Source organism: Macaca mulatta, chromosome 13, assembly GCF_049350105.2.
Source record: "Macaca mulatta isolate MMU2019108-1 chromosome 13, T2T-MMU8v2.0, whole genome shotgun sequence".
Classification (NCBI taxonomy): domain Eukaryota; kingdom Metazoa; phylum Chordata; class Mammalia; order Primates; family Cercopithecidae; genus Macaca; species Macaca mulatta.
The window spans coordinates 54,644,729-54,667,313 of record NC_133418.1 but is presented as its reverse complement, the minus strand read 5'-3'; the positions used below and the strand labels follow the sequence as shown (position 1 = coordinate 54,667,313).

Genomic DNA, 22,585 nt, shown 5'->3' with positions numbered 1-22,585 from the left:
GAACCCAGGAGAGAGAGCTTACAGTGAGCCGAGATCGCGCCACTGCACTCCAGCCTGGGCAACGGGGCAAGACTCCGTCTCAAAAAAAAAAAAAAAAAAAAACCAGACAATATCCCTGTTCTCTTCTAATTAGAAAAGACTATAAACAAATATGTAAATAAACCAGAAAATTATCAGATATTGGTAAGTGCGATCACAGTATTAAAATAAGGTGACATAATAAAAGCATATGGGTAGACACTTTAGAATCATTAGATAGTCAGGGGAAGACCTGTCTGAAGAGATGGCATTTAAAAGCAGGGGCAGGATGCAGTGGCACAGAGACGAGCTGTGAGACCTCATTTCTACAAAAAAATTTTTTAAAAACTAGCCAGGCGTGGTGGCGCATGCCTTTAGTCCCAGCTACTGGTCAGGTTGAGGCAGGAAGATCCCTTGACCCCAGAAGGGTACGGGGGTATGCCGAGTTATGATCACACCACTGCACTACAGCCTGGGTTACAGAACGAGGATTCTGACTACAAAACAAACAAACAAACAAAAAAAACACACACACACACGCAAAAAGAACAGAAAAGAAAGGAAGGAAGGAAAGAAAAGAAAAATCAGGTATCTCAATAAAAGGAAGTCATTAAAAGCTCAATGGAGGCTGGGTGCTGTGGCTCACGCCTGTAATCTCAGAATTTTAGGAGGCTGAGGTGGGCGGATCACTTGAGGCCAGGAGTTCAAGACCAGCCTAACCAACATGGTGAAACCCCATCTCTACTAAAAATACAAAAATTAGCTGGGCATGGGGGCGCACACCTGTAATCCCAGCACTTTGGGAGGCCGAGGCAGGACAATCGCTTGAAACCAGGAGGCAGAGGCTGCAGTGAGCCAAAATCACACTACTGCACCCAAGCCCAGGAGACAGAGACTCTGCCTCCAAAACACAAAGTAGTTCAACGGAAATATCACTAACATCTAACCTTTTTTTTTTTTTTTTTTGAGACAGAGTTTTGCTCTTGTTGCCCAGGCTAGAGTACAATGGCGCAAACTCAGCTCACTGCAACCTCCACCTCCCAGGTTAAAGTGATTCTCCTACCTCAGCCTCCTGAGTAGCTGGGATTACAGGCCCCCACCACCACACCCAGCTAATTTTTGTATTTTTAGTAGAGATGAGGTTTGACCATGTTGGCCAGACTGGTCTCGAACTCCTGACCTCAGGTGATCCACCTGCCTTGGCCTCCCAAAGCACCAGGATTACAGGCGTGAGCCACCGCATCCGGCCTCACTGACATCTTTTTAAGCAGGAGAATTATCATTTAAGCAATCATTCTTACATTTTACTTTATTTTTTTTGAGACAAGGTCTCGCTCTGTCACCAAGGTTGGAGTGCAGTGGCATCATTACAACTCACTGCAGCTTCAACCTCCCAAGCTCAGCCTCCCAAGTATCTGGGACCACGGGTGTGCACCAGCACCACATGTGGCTAATTTGTTATTTTTTGTAGAGACAGGGTCTCACTATGTTGCCTCAAACACCTGGGCTCAAGCGATCCTCCCATCTTGGCCTCTCAAATTGCTAGGATTACAGGCATAAGCCACCACGCCTAGCCCATTCTTCCATTTTATAAAGACCACTCTGGCTATAGTGTGGAGAACAGAATGGAGGTAGGGGTGAATAAAATTAAGACTGGAGGCAGTGATAGATAATGGATTGTATAAACTAAGATAATGATGATAATAACAACTAACATTCATATAGCAATTAGTAGGTGCCAATCTATTATTCTAAGTATTTTACATATATTAATTCACTTAATCCTCACAAGTACTCTTTTATAAATTTAAAAACTAAGGTACAGGGTAGTAGCAATGGAGAGAAAAAGTGATTAGATTCAAGAAATATTGAGGAGGTAGGGAGGACAAGTCCTAGTGACTGGTTGTCAGATGTGGGAAGGGAAGGAAGGAATGATTAATCATTGCTATGTTTGGGGCTTTAGCTACTGCATGCTGTCTATAATGTATATGATTGGGCACTGGAGAAGGAGCAAGTGAGAAAAAGCAGGGGGCTACAAGACATCCCAGTGGAGTTGTAAGCAGTTGGATAATCTGGTCTAGAGATCTGGGCTGGAGATTTGGGAACCATCCACGTGTAGATGGTAATTGAAGCCGCCAAAGAGGTTGAGATCACCCAAAAACTGGAAATACCTTAATGTCTCAATAGAAAAATAGCCAACTAAAATACAGCATATCCATTCTATGAAATACTATCCAGCACCAAAAAGAATGAGATATGCCTTTTTGTATTAACATGGAATACTGTCAAAGCATGTTATTAAATCAAAGAATACCAGAACGATACATAAAATGTTATATCACTTGTATAGAGAATTAAATAAAACGCAAAATAATACTTTAAATTTTTTCTGGGTTCATACTTATGTAAGCAAACACACAGGAAAAAGTATGGCAGGTACATTCCAAACCACCAACACGTTACCTCTAGTGAATACAGAAATAACTGAAATGGGGAGACAGGAATAGTCAAAATATGCTCTACGATGTTTTGATATTTTAAAAATATAATTTATTATATTCTCTGTAAATTAAATAATTTTTCAAAAAGAATGCACAGAAGGAGGAGCTTACAAAGGAAATCTTTTGCTTCAGATACTAAATTCTCTCTGTCCTTCCCATCCTCCACTGGCCTTGAGGTTCACGTATTCTGGCTTCTCATCTGCCTACCTCTGAAATGTTAACACCAAGCCCCCTAATTCCATACTCTATCCCAAATCCTTGGCTCCAGGCAAGGCCTGGCCACCAATCCCTGAGCCTGGGCTATAGCCCTAGGAGGAGAGATCAGACACCAAAGTCTCAACACACACAGGGGAAATGGGTATAGATGCCAGCTTCAAGGACAGTGATCAAGTGGCCTTGCTGGCCAGCAGAAATTTCAAACAGAAAAAGGTATCTGAAAGTATCTGGCCATTTGGAAGCAGCTCTGGAGTGCTGAGGAATGGGGCTGAGCAACAGTCACGCAAAGTCAGGGGTGAAGTAGTAAGGGGTGGGTTGACGAGCGAGCTAGTTTCATTTGTGAAGATTCCAAGTGAAGTGCTGCAATCTTATGGAAACCAGGTTTACAGAAAAAGGAGGAGTCAAGCTGCATTCTGTGAGAGTCTGGTTGGAGAACAGGGGTTTCTAGGCGTATCTAGAGGAGTCAATTCCAAAGCAGCAATTCCAAAAGGCACATTAGTAAAGGTTTAGTAGCTAGAGCAGCAGAACGAAGTTACAGATGTAAATAGAAAGGAGGTAAGGAAGATCTACAAATGAGGCAAGATGAAGGCAAATTAAAGCCTTTCCTTCGGCCAGGCACAGTGGCTCATGCCTGTAATCCCAACACTCTGGGAGGCCGAGGCGGGTGAATCACCTGACTGAGGTCAGGAGTTCAAGACCAGCCTGACCAAAATGGAGAAAACCCGTCTCTACTAAAAAAAAAAAAAACAAAATTACCCAGTCGTGGTGTTGCATGCCTGTAATCCCAGCTACTGGGAGGCTGAAGCAGGAGAATCGCTTGAACCCAGGAGGTGGAGGCTGCAGTGAGTAGAGATTGTGCCATTGCACTCCAGCCTGGGTAACAAGAGCAAAACTCTTGTCTCCAAAAAAAAAAAAAAAAAAAAAGCTTTTCCTTCGTCAGTAAACCAAAGGCAGAGATGATCATGGGCAGCTTTCTGGTGATTGTACCCTTAAGTTTCAACTTTCTGTAGGTGAAAGACAATGTACTTGGTCATGTTTTCCTGGTTACCCAAAAAATGACACAGCCCAGACCTTACCCAACAGCTGATTCACCATCAATTAATCTATATCACAGCCTGCTGGTCCTGACACCTCACACAGTCATATACTAGATAGCTCTGGGGAAAAAAAAACAACCCAAGGTGAGCTGTCAAAGTCCTCTTCATACCTGACCTCGCCCTCTAGAGTAGGTTTCATTTCAAAACTGAAAGGGACTAAAGGGCTGGGGAAATCCAAAGATCAACAGAGCCAGGAACAGGTGGTTCCCAGCAGAAGCGTCCCAGGTTGGAACTCAAAACAGAAACCAGACCACTGATAAGACATGGTTTATGATGTCTGTCTCCAAGCCTTCAAATGCCATTTATGTTTTCTGATATTTACAATAGGGCATGACCACATTTATCCAACTCCTGACTACTAAAAATCTAACTCTCCGAGTGCTCAAGCAACTTCCTGGTTTTATTACATTTTAGAGCTTTGGGGTAGCTCCAATAACTGGGACGCAGGGAACGTGCGAATTCTTTAGCCCTTCAAATGGGCCACACATAATGAATTTTATCCCTTCCTCATTCTTCATCTCCCCTCAAAGCCTTCGCAAAATTCCTGTCTCACTAAAAAGTTTCCAAGTTGTTCATAATGGCCCTCTCAATGGAGTAATATTCAATACACAAAAGTCTAGTTCATCAAAGGAGTCAGGTTATTTGCTTGAGGTTCATCTGTAACTAGCTATATGACCTTGGACAAGTCACTTCACCTTTCTGAGCTCAATTTCAATTTCCTCATCTATAAAGTAAAGAGGTTGGAAACAAAAGAAAGGGAAGCAATAAAACAACCTCGAACTGAAAAAAGACTTTAAGTTCTTAAGTCTAAAAGGCTCATCGAGTGCCAACAAGGGTTATTTTTAAAAGGCATACACCTCAGCCTGGCCAACATGGCAAAACCTCATCTCTATTAAAAATACAAAAATTAGCCAGGCGTGGTGGCAAGCATCTGTAATCCCAGCTACTCAGGAGGCTGAGGCAGAAGAATCGCTTGAACCCAGGAGGCAGAGGTTGCAAAGAGTCGGGATCGTGCCACTGCACTCCGGACTGGGCGACATGAACAAGACTCCATCTCAAAAAAAACAACACAAAACAAAAAGACATACAGGAAGCATACCACAGGAAATTCTAAGTATAAATAAAAATTCACAAACTTCCAGAACAAGAGAACAGATTATTACTTACAAGGAAAAAAAATCCCACTGGACTTCTCATCTGTATCACTAGAAACTCAAAACACTGGAAAGCTACTTAGACTCTGTCGAGACTAGGACCAGTATTCCAAGAATTCTAAACCTAACCACAATATCATTCATACACAAAGGTTAAAAAGAAATTGGACATTAAAAGACTTTGAAAGTACCACCCATGCCCCACTTCTAAGAAAATCACTCAAAGAAATGTCCTACTTGACTGGGAGCGGTGGCTCACGCCTATAATCCCACCACTTTAGGAGGCCAAGGCGGACGATCACGAAGTCAGTAGCTCGATACCAGCCTAACATGGCGAAATCCTGTCTCTACTAAAAAAATAAAATACAAAAATTAGCTGGGCATGGTGGCACACACCTGTAGGAGGCTGAGGCAGGAGAATCACTTGAACTCAAGAGGCGGAGGTTGCAGTGAGCCGAGATTGCGCCCTTGCACACCAGCCTGGATGACTGAGTGAGACTTCGTATCAAAAAAAAAAATGTCCCAGCCAATTAATATTTAACTGTAACAAAGCTAGGAAAGACAAACTATATAAAAAACATATGTTTCCCCTCTCCAACAAAAAACTTTTAATGAGTTTGGACCAGATAACTTCAAAAGGCCTTTCCAAGTATAAGCAGAAACTGCCCTGTACACCACAGTCCTTGGCAGTCTGGGTTTGTGAGTTGTTCATCACCTAGTGGCCTGATGAAGTAAATGCAGTTTGTCAAGTGCCCGGATAAACTTCCAGCCATTTTGTGAGCTCTGATGGTGTATGCAGCAGAGCAGCAGCCTGACCACCTAATGATTACAAGAGTAGGAGACTGTAAACCCTCCAAACTCATAGACAATTGTAAACTTAGGTCAACATTTATTCATTCTTCAAGGAGGAAGGGAAAGCATACCCACCTTCTAACTAAATAATCCTAAGTGAAGCACAAATTTGTCAGGCTGCATTTACAAAGTAGGGAGAGGTAGAAATTCCTTTTGTGCAGACTGATCTGAATTGAAAGAAAGTTTAGATATTAGGATAAACTGCAAATATGTCTTATACATAGGAAGACTGTCTTCAAGGGTTCACAAGTTGGCATGCGGAAAATGTATTATGTTTATTCTGTATAGTTCTGGGGTACTGGTCTAAAATTAGGCCAGGCACAGTGGTTCATGCCTGTAATCCCAGCATTTTGGGAGGCTGAGGTGGGAGGATCACCTGAGATGAGGAGTTCGGGACCAGCCTGGCCAACATGGTGAAATCCCATCTCTACTAAAAATACAAAAATTAGCCAGGAGTGGTGGCACACACCTGTAATCCCAACTACTCAGGAGGCCAAGGCAGGAGAATCACTTGAACCCAGGAGGTGGAGGCTGCAGTGAGCCAGTATCATGCCACTGCACTCCAGCGTGGGCGACAGAGTGGGACTCCATCTCAAACATAAATAAAAATAAAAATTAATGAGAAATCTCGATTAGATTTCAATTCAAAATAAGAAATAATTTTCAGCAGGGCGCAGTGGCTCATGTCTGTAATCCCAGCACTTTGGGAGGCCAAGGCAGGAGGACTGATTGAGGTCAGGAGTCCAAGACCAACCCAGGCAACATAGCAAGACCCAATATCTACAGAAATTTTTCTTTTTTTTTTTTTTTTTATAAGAAAGAGTCCTGCTCTGTTGCCCAGGCTGGAGTGCAGTGGCACGATCTCGGCTCACTGCTACCTCTGCCTCCTGGGTTCAAGCAATTCTCGTGTTTCGGCCTCCCAAGTAGGTAGGATTACAGATGTGAACCACCATGCCCAACGAACTTTTTTATTTTTATTTTTAGTAGAGATGGGGTTTCACCACATTGGCCAGTCTGATCTCAGACTCCTGGACTCAAGTGATCCACCCACCTCGGCCTCCCAAAGTGCTGGGATTACAGGCATGAGCCACTGCACCTAGTCTCTACAGAAAATTTTTAGAATTAGCCTGGTATGGTGGCACACGGTAGTCCCAACTACTCAGAAGATTGAGGCAGGAGGATCACTTCAGCCCAGGAGTTCAAGGCTACAGTAAGCTATGATCACACCACTGCACTTTGGCCTGGGTGAAATAGCAAGACCCTGTCTCTTAAAAATAGAAAAAGGGCCGGGCGTGGTGGCTCAAGCCTGTAATCCCAGCACTTTGGGAGGCCGAGACGGGCGGATCACGAGGTCAGGAGATCGAGAGACCATCCCGGCTAACACGGTGAAACCCCGTCTCTACTAAAAAATACAAAAAAAAACTAGCCGGGCGAGGTGGCGGGCGCCTGTAGTCCCAGCTACTCGGGAGGCTGAGGCAGGAGAATGGCGTAAACCCGGGAGGTGGAGCTTGCAGTGAGCTGAGATCCGGCCACTGCACTCCAGCCTGGGTGACAGAGCAAGACTCCGTCTCAAAAAAAAAAAAAAAAAATAGAAAAAGACCAGGTGGCCGGGCACAGTGGCTCACGCCAGTAATCCCAGCACTTTGGGAGGCAGAGGCAGGAGGATCATTTGAGGTCAGGAGTTTGAGACCAACCTAGTCAACATGGTGAAACCCTGTCCCTACTGAAAATTTAAAAATTAGCCAGGCATGATGTCAGGTGCCTGTACTCCCAGCTACTGGGGAGGCTGAGGCAGCAGAATCACTTAAACTCGGGAGGCAGAGGTTGCAGTGAGCCAAGATTGTGCCACTGCACTCCATCCTGGGTAACAGAGCAAGATTCTGTCTCAAAAATAAAATAAAAATAAAATAAAATAAAATAAATAATTTTTGCTGGGCATGGTGGCTCATGCCTATAATCCCAGTACTTTAGGAGGTCAAGGCAGAAAGATCACTTGACCCCAGGAATTCGAGAACAGTCTGAACAATATAGTGAAACCCTGCCTCTACAAACAAAAAGAAGAAAAAAAAAAAGAAGAAAAAAAAACAACAGCTGGGCATGGTGGCATGTGCCTGTATTCCCAGCTACTCGGGAGAAGCTGAGGGGGAGGATCACTTGCGCTACGGAGGCTGAGGCTTCAGTGAGCTGTAATCCAACACTGCACTCTGGCCTGTGAGACAGAGCAAGACCCTGTCTCAAAAAAGTATTATTATATTTCTACCAATGAGAGCTTTTCAACAATAATATCCTCAAGAAGTGATGAGCTCCCCTATTAATGGAGGTATTCAAAGAGAACTTGAAAGATCATTTGTCAGGAGAATGATAGAAAGCATTCCTGTAACTGGATGGCAAGCTGGAGACAAGGAGACTGCATTAAATTACTTCAAAGGCTCTAGCTCCAAGAGTTTTTATTCCAAATAAAAACAAAACAAAACAAAAACCACTAATAAATAAGAAGTCCTCCTTCTATTTAAAGATCCAACCAGGTAGTACAACTTAGTAGCTAAAAGTACAGGTGTGATACTACTTTCTCTTGAGTAAATCTGGACAAATTACTTAACTCTACTTGCCTCTAGTTTAGAATAGGAGTACCTATTTCGTAAGATTACTGTGAAGATTAAATGATACGATACTTAATGTTAAGTACTTAAAACAGTGTCTGACACACGAACGTGTTTAAAACTAGCAGCTTAAAAAGGAAAGAAAAAGAAAAGGTAGAAATGGGAGAAAGGCAAGGAATGAAACCTAAATGTGCGGCTTGTTTTCATTATGTGTACCCAAGCCTCAACCAAAGCATTCCTGGCTGTTGCTGGCCAGAGGCTGGGTTCCCTTGGCAACCAGCCTCAAAAAAGAACCTAGATCTACCTTCTTCAGGGAGACGGCTCATCCCTTGCCCTAGAATCTGGCATCTTCCCTGCACAAGGCAGACTCTCTAAGAACTCACAGCTGGGCGTGGTGACTCACGCCTGTAATCCCAGCACTCTGGGAGGCTGAGACGGGCGGATCACGAGGTCAGGAGATCCAGACCATCCTGGCTAACGTGGTGAAACCCCGTCTCTACTAAAAATACAAAAAAATTAGCCGGGCATGGTGGTGGGCGCCTGTAGTCCCAGCTACTCAGGAGGCTAAGGCAGAATGGCGTGAACCCAGGAGGTAGAGCTTGCAGTGAGCCAAGATCGTGCCACTGCACTCCAGCCTGGGCGACAGAAACTCTGTTTCCAAAAAAAAAAAAAAAGAACTCACAAATACCACTGCCCCAAACTCAAGGAGCTAAACACGTGTTACTCTTACTTCCTATGATCAATTACAGGACATCAGAGTTCAAAGAGACCTCAGAAGCCATCTAGAGCAACTCCTTTGTTTTTGTTTTTTTGTTTTTGTTTTTGTTTTTTTTGGAGACAGAGTCTTGCTCTGTCGCCCAGGCTGGAGTGCAGTGGCACAATCTCGACTCACTGCAACCTTCACCTCCTGGTTTCACGTGATTCTCCTGCCTCAGCCTCCCGAGTAGCTGGGACTACCGGCGCACGCCACAACACCCGGCCTTTTTTTTGTATTTTTAGTAGAGACAGAGTTTCACCATATTGGCCAGGCTGGTGTGAAACTTCTGGCCTCGTGATCCACCCACCTTGGCCTCCCAAAGTACTGGGATTACAGGCATGAGCCACCGCGCCTGGTCGCAACCCCTTTGTTTAATAAATGAGCACCATAAAACTAAAAAAAGTGAAATCCTAAATATGGCAAGTTGGTGGCAGAGCCAAGACAAGATCATAGTCCTCGTTATTCCTAGTCCAGTGGTCAAAATCTTCCCATTTTTCATATGAGAAAAACAGAACTGGCCCTACTACTCTTAAACCACACAGTCCACACTACCTACTTAACAGAGGTAAGAAAAGACTACAGGCAGTAGAGTGCAGAGGTTAGAGCATGAACTTGGGGCTGGACGCAGTGCCTCATGCCTGCAATCCTAGCACTTTGGGAGGCCAAGGGGGGCGGATCACGAGGTCAAGAGATCGAGCATCCTGGCCAACATGGTGAAGCCCCATCTCTACTAAAAAATACAAAAACTAGCTGGGCATGCTGGCACGTGCCTGTAGTCCCAGCTACACAGGAGGCTGAGGCAGGACAATCGCTTGAACCCAGGAGACGGAGGTGGTTGCGGTGAGTCAAGATCGCACCACTGCACTCCAGCCTGGCCACAGAGCAAGACTCCATCTCAACAAAAAAAACGCAAGCATGAACTCAGGTCAGACTGCCTTATTTAAATCCCTGCTCTACTACTTATTAACTGCACAACTTGAAGCAAGTTTTCTAACCTCTCTTCAACTCTATAAAACAGGGATAAAGGTCACCATGAGGTTATTTTTAAGGATTAAATGAGATAATTCGTGTAGAGTACATAGCATGTAGAAAATTCTCAATGTGTGGCCGGGCACAGTGGCTCAATGCCTGTAATCCCAGCACTTTGGGAGTCTGAGGCAGGCGGCTCACCTAAGGCTGCGAGTTCAAGACCGGCCTGAGGCACATCGAGAAACCCCATCTCTAGTAAAAACACAAAATTAGCCGGGCATGGTGTCACATGCCTGTAATCTCAGCTACTTGGGATGCTGAGGCAGGAGAAGTGCCTGAACCTGGGAGGCGGAGGTTGCGGTGAGCCAGTGTCACGCCATTGCACTCCAGCCTGGGCAACAAGAGCGAAACTCCGTCTCAAAGAAAAAAAAAAAGAGAATTCTCAATGTGTACGCTGTTCTACTACTCATCATTACCAGTCACGTGAGAAAATAAACAAGCATAATAGCAAGAGAGGCTGGACAAGCTCTTACTTCTGGTCCAAAAAGCACTGAGACACAGGTGTTTGTTAAGCTCCATTTCCTGGCCCAGAAAACACCCAAACCCTCAGCAGAAGAATATAACTAACCTATCATTCATGTCTTTGGATCTAGGGAAGAATCAATTCAGAGAATAATCAAGGCACATGCTACACTGATAAGATCCTTAAGATCACAATGCAGGTTAGGTAAGTCAGAACTCAAGCCTGACCTTTACCCCTACACTCAAGTTTGACAAGATGCAGTTTTTGCCCAGTCTTCCTCTCAACCTACTAAGGTGATGCAGCATAATGGTTAATAGCAAAAGCTCTGGAGTTTGACTGCCTGGGTGCAAACTAGTTCCATCATTTATATACTGTGTGACCTAGGCAAATTACTTGATTTACCTTATTTCTCTAAGCCTTTGTTCATCCATCTTTTAAATGAGAATAACAACTATTTTAATTTTTATGATAACAGCTGACATTTGGTAAGCACTTTCTATGCGCCAAGCACTATGCTAAGCACTTTACATAGTTTATGTCATTTAACTGTCACCACCATCTTAGGAGGTAGGTATTATCATTATCCTCACTGTACAGATACAGATGCTCCTTGACTTATGATGAGTTACATCCCGAATACCGTAAGTCAAAAACACAATTAATATACTTAGCCTACCAAACATCATAGCTTAGCCAAGTCTATCTTAAATATGCTCAGAACACTTATATTCATTAGCCTCTAGCTCGGCAAAATCATCTAATACAATACCTATTATAAACCTGAATATCTCATGTAATTTATTAAAAACAGTACAGTGTGCAATATTGGTTGCCTTCATGATTGCATGGCTGACTGGGAGCTGCAGCTTGTTGGTGCAGCCCAGCATCATGAGAATATATCATACCATGTGACACTAGGCCAGGAAAAGATCAAAATTCAGAATTTCAAGTGCAGTTTCTAATTAACGTATATGGCTTTTGCACCATCGTAAAGTTGAAAATTGTAAGTCGAACCACTGTAAGTCAGGGACTATCTGTACAAATGAGGCACAGTTTTCTTGTTCAAGGCCACACAATCAGATACTGGCAAAACTCAGGTGTCAAAGCAAGAGGTCCGACTCCAAAGTCTATGCTCCTTACTCCTACACTACACTGGCTCTAATTCTCATAGTACAACAATCATATGGTTGTTAGAAGATGGCAACCAACATAAAGTGCTTAGCACAGTGCCTGGTTCATCAAAAATGGCCATTACTATTATTTTTTATCATCATTATCAATCCCTTTAAGCCTCTCCCAAAGATTACTACCTCCTAAGTTCCAATTTCATCTAAAAGGAAAGGGTTGTTTTCTTACCTAGCTACCACCTCACGGAGTAGCTGGGAGTGGGGCTGTAGTCTTTTTGTTTCATTTCCCTCATGTAATACAGGATAAGTAACTGGATGGAGAAAAAGGGAAATATTTATTAGAAACATGTTACTCTATAAAAAGCAATATTCTAAAGTCTTTGTTTTTAAAAGTAAAACCTTTATTACTCTCATTGGAAAAAAAAAAGCATACACTTATTATAAAACTTTTTTTTTTTCCAAAATAAAGCAGAGATAAATAATATTTACTTTAAAAAGAAACTGTCGGCCGGGCACAGTGGCTCACGCTTGTAATCCCAGCACTTGGGGAGGCCGAGGAGGGCAGATCACCCAAGGTCAGCAGTTCGAGACCAGCCTGGCCAACGTGATGAAACCCCGTCTCTACTACTAAAAATACAAAATATTAGCTGGGCATGGTGGTGTCCACCTGTTGTCCCAGCTACACAGGAGGCTGAGGCAGGAGACTCACTTGAAGCCAGGAGGCAGAGGTTGCAGTGAGCTGAGACGACGCCACTGCACTCCAGCCTGGGCAACAAGAGTGAAACTCTGTCTCAAAAAATAAAAAATAAAAATTAAATAAATTAGCCGGGCGCGGTGGCTCACTCCTGTAATCTCAGCACTTTTGGAGGCCGAGGTAGGCGGATCACGAGATCAGGAGTTTGAGACCAGCCTGACCAACACAGTGAAACCCCGTCTCTACTAAAAATACAAAAATTAGCCAGGCGTGGTGGCACACGCCTGTAATCCCAGCTACTCAGGAGGCTGAGGCAGGAGAATCACTTGAACCTGGAAGGTAGAAGTGGCAGTGAACCGAGATCGCGCCACTCCCGCCTGGGGGACAGAACGAGACTCTGTCTCAAAAAACAAAAAATTAAATAAATTTATTCATTCAGCTCCTATGTCAAAGGCACTGTTCTAGGAGTGGGGTTATAGCAATGACCAAAACAAAACCCTAACCATCATGAAATTTACATTCTAGTGGGTGGTAACATGTAATAAACTATGGTAGAGAGTCCCTAGAACACAATGCCTGGCACGCAGCAGACAGCACTCAATAAGTACTTGCCAAATAATGAACAATGAATGAATGAACAGTATGTCAAATAGCAAGCACTATGCAGAAAAGTAAAACAGGGAAGGGGAGCAGAGAAAGCAGAATGCAGAGAGATAGCTTTTATTTTAAATAAGGCAGTTAAGGTATATTTCACTGATTAAATGACAGTTGAGCAGAAACCTGAAGGAGATAAGGGAGAAGGCCATACTGACATCTGGAAAAATGATGTTCCTGGCAGAAAAAACAACTACAAATGCCCCAAGGCATGGCATGCTGGAGCAACTGCAAAGGAGACCAGTGTGGCTATAGCACAAGGGGAAGTGGTATGAAGTCAGAGCACTGGGAGACGGTAGTGTGGATCCTATATGGTCTTGTAGACCATGATAGGGACACTACCTTTTAATCCAGGTGGGATTTTAATCTGGGCACCCAGGTGACAGTTTTCAGCAAAGCAGTGACTTGATCTAATACACACTTAAAAGAATTATTCTGGTCACTGTTAAAATTAGATTTAGGGGGCAAAGAGCAAAAGGAGGAAGATCATTTAGAAAGCTATTCCAGTGGCAGCAGGGCAGGTGGTGGGAAGTGTTTAAATACTGGATATATTTTAAGGTGAAGTTGACAGGACCTGCTGGTGAAATGGATGAGGAGAATGAAAAAACAAGAGTTAAGGGAGACTCTCTATATATTCAATACACAGATGAATAGCAACTCTGAGATGGGGAGGACCTTCCAGAAATGCAGATTTGAGAGGAGATGTTCTGAAGTTTTTTAATAAGTTCAATAGACTATTAGACACCCAAGTGGAGATATCCAGCGAATAGTTGGATATAAGTCTTGAGTTCAGGGAAAGACATTCAAGCTAATAATGTAAACTCACGAATTGTCAGGGAATAACGGCATTTAAAGTCTTAATCAAGTCCAGCCTGAGCAACATAGTGAGACCCTCTCTCTACAAAAAAATAATAAATTAGCCAGGCATGGTGATAGGTACCTATAGTACTAGCGACTGAGGAGGGGTGGGAGGATTTCTTGAGACCAGGAATCAAAGGCTACAGTCAACTATGATCATACCACTGCACTCCAGCCTGGGCAACAGAGTTAGAATCTGTCTCTAAAAAATAAAGTCGGCCGGGCGCGGTGGCTCAAGCCTGTAATCCCAGCACTTTGGGAGGCCGAGATAGGCGGATCACGAGGTCAGGAGATCGAGACCATCCCAGCTAACACGGTGAAACCCCATCTCTACTAAAAAATACAAAAAACTAGCCGGGCAAAGTGACGGGTGCCTGTAGTCCCAGCTACTCAGGAGGCTGAGGCAGGAGAATGGCGTGAACCCGAGAGAAGGAGCTTGCAGTGAGCTGAGATCCGGCCACTGCACTCCAGCCTGGGTGACAGAGCAAGACTCCGTCTCTAAAAAAATAAATAAATAAAATAAAGTCTTGAAAGAGAGCACCTAGGAAAAGAGTGTAGACAGAGAAGGGATCCAAGGATTGCTCTGAGTACTCCATAAATGGAGGCTGAGGAGATGAAGAATAAGAAAAAAAAAAGTTGAGAAGGAGGAACCAGTGAGGCAGGAACAGTAACAAGGGAGTGACATCCTGGAAGACAAATGAAGCTAGGGCGCAACAGACTGTCAAATGCTACTGAGACATCAAGAATAAAAATGGGTGAGAAATGACCACTAACTCTACATACATTTTCTAAGCTTGTTCTTTCCTATTCCACACATAACACTTTTCTTCTCTTTTAATCCACATAAAAATCCCAGCACTGGCCGGGCACGGTGGCTCCAGCCTGTAATCCCAGCACTTTGGGAGGCCGAGACAGGTGGATCACGAGGTCAGGAGATCGAGACCATCCTGGCTAACATGGTGCAACCCCGTCTCTACTAAAAAATACAAAAAAAAAAAAACTAGCCGGGCGAGGTGGCGGGCGCCTGTAGTCCCAGCTACTCGGGAGGCTGAGGCAGGAGAATGGCGTGAACCCGGGAGGCGGAGCTTGCAGTGAGCTGAGATCTGGCCACTGCACTCCAGCCTGGGCGACAGAGCGAGACTCCGTCTCAAAAAAAAAAAAAAAAAAATCCCAGCACTATCCAACGAACACACAGAAGGTTTCTATTTAATTCAGCTATATCCGTGTCTCAGAAATACAAAAAGCAAAAAGCAAAAATCAATGCTCTTAATCGGGACACAACGAATATTACACAGTGAATAATGTTGAACAAATGCTTTGTCTGGTTGAAGTAACTCTCTGAGACAAAATCCCTAAGTCTTGCTTGTACTTAGTAAGTGGGATCAGAGAAACAAGTTATTTAAATGTATTTTTTTTGTTGTTTTGCATAAAGTAGCAATCATTCTTGAACTCCTTTCTCTCTTCCCTAACTCAAATCTCCTAACCAGTTTAACAAAGACCCTAAATTTCCACACATACCCCTCCTCAGAAACAAAGCAAAACACAGTAAGATTCAAAAGTTAGATGAGAAAGAAGTAGTACACTGTGCACTGTGCCCTGCCTTTTTTTTTTTTTTTTTTTTGAGACAGAGTTTCACTCTTTTGCCTAGGCTGGAGTGCAATAGCACGATCAACCTCTGCCTTCCGGGTTCAAGGATTGTTCTGCCTCAGCCCCCTAAGTAGCTCGGATTACAGGCATGTGCCACCACACCCAGATAATCTTTGTATTTTTAGTAGAGACGGGGTTTCACCATGTTGGCCAGGCTGATCTTGAACTCCTGACCTCAGGTGATCTGCCCACTTTGGCCTCCCAAAGTGCTGGGATTACAGGTGTGAGCCACAGTGCTCGGCCTACCCCTTCTTTCTTTTATGGGACAGAGAGTTATCCATCATTTGCTAACTCAAAGTTAGGTTTAATTTACATTTTCTCCTTAGAAGCTCTAGATAGATGGCCGGGCATGGTGGCTCACACCTGTAATCTCAGCACTTTGGGAGGCCCAGGCGGGCGGATCACGAGGTCAGATCGAGACCATCCTAGCTAACGCAGTGAAACCTTATCTCTACTAAAAATACAAAACATTAGCCGGGCGTGGTGGTGGACACCTGTAGTCCCAGCTACTCAGGAGGCTGACGCAGGAGAATGGCATGAGCCCAGGAGGCGGAGCTGGCAGTGAGTCGAGATCTTGCCACTGCACTCCAACCTGGGTGACAGAGCGAGACACTGGCTCAGGAAAAAAAAAAAAAAAAGAATCTGTAGACCTTAAGTATAATTTCTGATGTCTTCGCCTTAAAAGAGAATTATTGCTATAAAATAAGGCCTTTAACTTTCTGTGCTCTAGCAAGTATAGTCAAATCTCAATAATCTACACTACTGAAGTAGCAAAATAATAATCACCAAAAACTGGATAATGTAAACATCCTTCATTCATATCTTCCTGAAATGACTACAACTTCTAAATGGACTGTGCTCTCTTTGACTTCAGGCCTTTGTTTCCTCTGCCTGGAATACCCTTCCCTGTCCTCCACCTTGCAGTCTGCTAGTTTGAAACTCCTTACCTCAACCTGCCCAGTAGCTGGGATAATTATTTTGGTAGAGACAGGGTCTCCCTACGTTGCCCAGGCTGGTCTTGAATTCATAGGCTCAAACAATCCTCCTGCCTCAGCTGCCCAAAGTGGAGGGATTACACTTGTGAGCCACCACACCCAGCTATACCAACCCCAACACACTTCTTACATTTCTCAGAGAACCAAGAAGTGATCTCCTAACAGCAGTGCAGGGTCACCAGCAAATGAGGTCAAACTGTTATTATCTACAAAATGGGTAAGACATATTGCTTGGAAGTGCCTGTTTCTGGCTTCTGGCTGGAGGCTACACTTCCCAGCCTGGCATTTACTTATGAGAAATAAAGCACTCCTTTCCATATAAAAAAATTTTCGCCGGGCACGGTGGCTCCAGCCTGTAATCCCAGCACTTTGGGAGGCCGAGACGGGCGGATCACGAGGTCAGGAGATCAAGACCATCCTGGCCAACACGGTGAAACCCCATCTCTACTAAAAAATACAAAAAACTAGCCGGGCGAGGTGGTGGGCGCCTGTAGTCCCAGCTACTCGGGAGGCTGAGGCAGGAGAATGGCGTAAACCCAGGAGGCGGAGCTTGCAGTGAGCTGAGATCCGGCCACTACAGTCCAGCCTGGGAGACAGAGCGAGACTCCGTCTCAAAAAAAAAAAAGAAAAAAAAAATTTTCCATCCTGGTTAACACGGTGAAACCCCATCTCTACTAAAAATACAAAAATTAGCCAGGCGTGGTGGCACACGCCTGTAGTCCTGCTACTTGGGAGGCTGAGACAGGAGAATCACTTGAACCCGGGAAGCAGAGGCTGCAGTGAGCCGAGATTGCGCCACTGCACTCCATCCTGGCGACAGAGTGAGACTCTGCCTTTAAAAAAAAAAAAAAAAAAAAAAAAAAAGGCCAGGCGTGGTGGCTCACGCCTGTAATCCTAGCACTTTGGGAGGCTTAGGCAGGCAGATCATGATGTCACGAGATCGAGACCATCCTGGCTAACACGGTGAAACCCTGTCTCTACTAAAACTTCAAAAACTTAGCCAGGCACGGTGGTGGGCGCCTGTAGTCCCAGCTACTCGGGAGGCTGAGGCAGGAGAATGGCGTGAACCTGGGAGGTGGAGCTTGCAGTGAGGCAAGATCACGCCACTGCATTCCAGCCTGGGTGACAGAGCAAGACTCCGTCTCAAAAAAAAAAAAAAAAAATTTTTAAGATGATGTATTTTTAGCTGTAGTAACCTAGAAAGTAACAGAGAAAAGGCTTTCTCAATTTACTCTTATTTTCTTTTTTCAGATAGGGTCTCAATCTGTTGTTCGGACTGGAGTGCAGCTACATGATCATGGCTCACTGCAGCCTCTGACTCGTAGGCTCAAGTGATTCTCCCACCTCAGCCTTGCAAGTAGCTGGGACTACAGATGCACGCAACCACACCCAGTTAATTTTTTTATTTTTTTGTAGAGACAGGGTCTCACCATGTTGCCCAGGCTGGTCTCCAACACCTGGACTCAAGTGATCCTCCTGCCTCAGCCTCCCAAAATGCTGGGATGACAGGTGTGAACCACCGTGTCCAGACTACTACTACTTAAAAAAAAAAAAATAGAAAGATTAAATCTTAAGGGGGAGAAAAAAAGGAAACCACTTAAAAAAAAAAAAAAAAAAGCTACGTGTTAGTAGGGCAAAAAAAATTTTTTTTTTTTTTTTGAGACAGAGTCTCACTCTTTCGCCCAGGCTAGAGTACAGTGGCACCATCTCAGCTCACTGCAACCTCTACCTCCCAGGTTCACATTCACATGCCTCAGCCTCCCAAATAGTTGGGATTACAGGCACATACCACCACACCCAGCTAATTTTTTTTTTCTGTGGTTTTTTTTTTTTTTTTTTTTTTTTTTTGAGACGGAGTCTTGCTCTGTCGCCCAGGCTGGGGTGCAGTGGCCAGATCTTAGCTCACTGCAAGCTCCGCCTCCCGGGTTTATGCCATTCTCCTGCCTCAGCCTCCCGAGTAGCTGGGACTACAGGTGCCCACCACCACGCCCGGCTAGTTTTTTGTATTTTTTAGTAGAGACGGAGTTTCACCGTGTTAGCCGGGATGGTCTCGATCTCCTGACCTCGTGATCCACCCGTCTCGGCCTCCCAAAGTGCTGGGATTACAGGCTTGAGCCACCGCGCCCGGCCTTTTTCTGTATTTTTAATAGAGACACGGTTTTGCCATGTTAGCCAGGCTGGTCTTGAACTCCTGACCTCAGGTAGTCTATCTGCCTCACCACCTCATCCACAGCACTTAGCCAGTACGGACCAGTACGGCGACTTTAAATAGCTATAGGCCAGGCATGGTGACTCACACAGGAAATTCTAGGACTTTGGGAGGCTGAGGTAGAAGTATCACTTGAGCTCACGAATTCAAAGCCAACCTGAGCAACATAGCAAGACCTCATCTCTACTAAAAATAAAAATTAAAAAATTAAGCCGGGCATGGTGGCTCATGCCTGTAATCCCAAAACTTTGGGAGGCCAAGGTGGGTGGATCACCTTAGGTCAGGAGTTCGAGGCCAGCCTGACCAACAAGGAAAAACCCCGCCTCTACTAAAAATACAAAATTAGCCGGGCGTGGTGGTACATGCCTGTAATCCCAGCTACTCAAGAGGCTGACGCAAGAGAATCGCTTGAACCTGGGAGGCAGAGATTGCAGTGAGCCAGGATCATGCCACTGCACTCCAGCCTGGGCAACAAGAGCGAAACTCCATCTCAAAAATAAATAAATACATAAATTAACGTAATTTAATTTAATTTAAAAATTAGCCGGCATGGTGGGTACACATCTGTAGTCCCAGTTACTGAGGAGGTAGAGGTGGGAGGACTGCTTCAGCCCGGGGGAAAGAGGTGGAAGTGAGCTATGATGGCGCCACTACACTCCAGCCTGGGTGACAGAGCGAGACCTTGTCTCAAAAAATAAATAAAAATTAAAAATAAAAAAATTAAATAACCATAGTATGCTTGCTGAATCTAGTAGGTTAGAGAAAATAAATGTGGTCCCTGCTCCCAGAGAACTTGAGTCTTACTGAGGAATCTTTCCCACCCCTTCCAAACTCATAAATGTAAACATCAGAGAAAACAGGGAAGAGATTTTCTAAAACAAGAGTTAGGAACTTAAGGTAAATGCATTGGCTCTTTGGGGACAGAAAAATAATGACTGGCTGGAAAGCCTTTTGAGTTTAAGGTAAAGCTATCCTACACATCAAAGTCTATATGACAAGCATCAGAAGCCATGGAAAGGTATAATCCATAACTAGGAGTCAAGAGGTTCAGCTCAGGTTCTAACAGGCTGTGTAACCTTGGGCATGTCACTTCACTCCTCTAATCCCAAAATGGCTCTTCTGTAAAATGGGCATAATAAGACCCTACTGGCAAAGTTGTCTGTGATGATTAAACGAGTAACACAAAATCACTTTGAAAGGTTTTACGTGACATACCAACTTAACATTAAGAGGAAGCAACAATCATTCCTCTGAATGTAGCATAAATCCTGTGGTTCAACTTCCAAAGTCTAAACCTGACTCACCTTCTTAGCCTTGTCAAACCCCTCAACCAACCTGTGGTCACTGAGAGAGAGGAGACGAGTCATATGTGAGGCTCCAGGGGTGGGGCAGTGACTACTCAGTCAGTTGCTCCATGTCTCAGTGGCTTCATCTATAAAATGGGTGGTGTGTAATTCACTCAGATATCCACAGATAATGCAGGTCTGAGGAACAGAGTGGAGATTTTACCAAAAGTGCAGAAAACATTTACATAAACCTCCCGCCCCCCAAGAATAAATAACCAAGGTCATCAAATATCATCATTCCCTGGACATAAGTAGAAAGACCCTTAGAGATCATTTAATCTCTTGCTTTATAAAAGGGAGAACTGAAACCCTGACACATGAGTTATAGAAGTCTCGAGCTAGTCAGGGGCAGAGCTAGGACTAGGGCCCAGAGCCACAGATTCCAAGGTACAGTGACCTCTTTGCCAGATCACAGCATCACCCAAGGTTCCTATATGACATGTTATCAACCCCAAGACACATTACAATTTAACCAACGGCCAAACGTGGGCTACCGAAGGGAGAAACTGTAAGACTCTGGGGGAAGGAGGGAGGCTAACAGCTGGGGAAGTTGGGAAAGGGAAAGCTTCTCTGAGGAGGTGCATTAAGTCCCAGGAATACATAACAGGAAATTATGGAAATATTTCAGTAGGTAGACTTGGGAAGAAAAACCTGATGGATAAAATTTTCTCTAGGGAACAGAAATAAGTTAGATTTATAAGACCAGAAGGCTTTGGTTGAACATTCCTTGATTATATGCAATTTAGTCCTTTTGTTGTAACCTGAGTTTCTAACACTTGGTAATATTAATTCCCTTATCTATTGTCTCCCTATGAGACAGGACCTTCTGCAGAGACCACATCTAGTTTAGTGGTTAAGTATGGAGTCTCTGGACTCAGATTGCCTAAATTCAAATCCTTGCTTTACCACTTAATAGCTGTGTGACCTTGGATAAATTCCTTCACCAATCTGTACCTCTGTACCACCCATTTCAGGAGGTTTTGTGAGGATTAAATGTGCATAAGCGATCACAACTTACTAATGGGTTTTTAATTACTTTATAACGTGTCCTTTTTATATATAAAGAATAGAAATTACCCAAGTATACTGCATGTAGCAACAAGTATTGTTTTGCAAAAATTTTGTTATACATGTGTGCATAAATGTCTTAAGTCAAAATGTAAAATTTGTTTCTTACAGTGTTTTCTTTAAAAATGTGAGACACTGAAGACATAAAATAAGGCTTAGAACAATGCCTAGCATACAGTAAGCACCTAGTGCTATAACTGTCATCGTTGCTGTTATGTACCTATTAAATGTGTTTGTAGAGTTATATAAGCCTACACGAAACCACTTTGGAAAATATATCTGATTGTAACGCAAGTTAAAGGCAAAGCCTTTCTCTTTGCCTCTCATATCCGCACAATCAGAGCCCTGCTCAGGCACCCGTTTGTTGCTTGACCCACCAGCTACGTGTTGCACTCAACTGAAGGGTCCATAGACTGACCTAACACTCTGTCATGCTCTGTCAATCTCTGCAGAGAAACGGAGGCTTCGTGCCAGAGTGAATTTATTTTTACCTGGCTGGTGTGCTGGGGTGGGGGAGGCAAGAGTCAAGCCCATGGGGAGCTGAGGGAAGCAAGTGAGTCATACAGAAAACTGTTTGCTCCCCCAGAGCCAGGTAGACTCACATGTGCCACAGACAAGGCCAGACCGACAGATACCTGAGCCTCTGGGCGGGCTGAATCATTTCCCCCTCCCTATCCTCACCAGACACTGCATAAGACAGCATTTCAGCCCGCCTGCCTGTTACAGGTGTAGCTCTTATCAGGAAAAGCTGGGAGCCGCCAGACAGACACAAAAGGGGGCTGACTACACAACAAAGGTTACCTCAAGGGCTCATTTAAATGACAAGCTCACCTAAACGTTTAAAATAGTATTTAAATTCCAAAACCCTGATTTACAGAAAAATCTGGAAAATGTGCTCACCAGTAAGGAAATCTGGAGGTCCATCCCCGACATTGTGTGACCTTGAATTAGGCACTTCATCTTTATGTTTAAGTGTCTTCCTCTGTTCAAAAAAGAGAGAAAGAGATAAGAACACCTACCTCAGAGGATCATGGTAAAAATTAAAGATAGAATACGGTGAAATGCCTTGCATCGGATGTGCTGGCACTGGCCAATGCACAATAAACGCCTGTCCCTTCTAAACTAAGAGTGAACACTGAATTGTGGTAAACTATTAGTAAGATTCACCGGCCAACCGGCCTATGAAAAAGTCAGAGGCATTCTGGTCTCTTCGTATTTCTCGTTCTCTCCAGCACAACGGCCCATGCTAGGAAGTCTAGAAAAGCAGTAATTTATCTCATTCTTTAAATTAAGCAGAGGT

The 22,585-nt window shown here is 44.0% G+C and overlaps 1 protein-coding gene across 26 annotated transcripts in view; it reads right to left on the bottom strand.

Annotated features, from left to right (window-relative positions):
* The window catches only part of LOC106993001 (uncharacterized), a 138,349-nt gene that overhangs the window by 114,704 nt on the left and 1,060 nt on the right, over window positions 1-22,585 (bottom strand). For 24 of the 26 annotated variants that reach the window (XR_013402746.1, XR_013402727.1, XR_013402739.1 and 21 more), the window contains exons 2-4: window positions 22,186-22,267; window positions 20,207-20,355; window positions 12,044-12,125 (exon numbers count right to left, since the gene is read on the bottom strand). The gene's annotated coding sequence lies outside the window, so the exon portion shown is untranslated. Of the gene's footprint in view, window positions 1-5,913; window positions 6,006-6,307; window positions 6,430-12,043; window positions 12,126-20,206; window positions 20,356-22,185; window positions 22,268-22,585 lie in introns of all 26 variants that reach the window. The other 2 variants (XR_013402743.1, XR_013402745.1) reach the window with 2 other exon arrangements.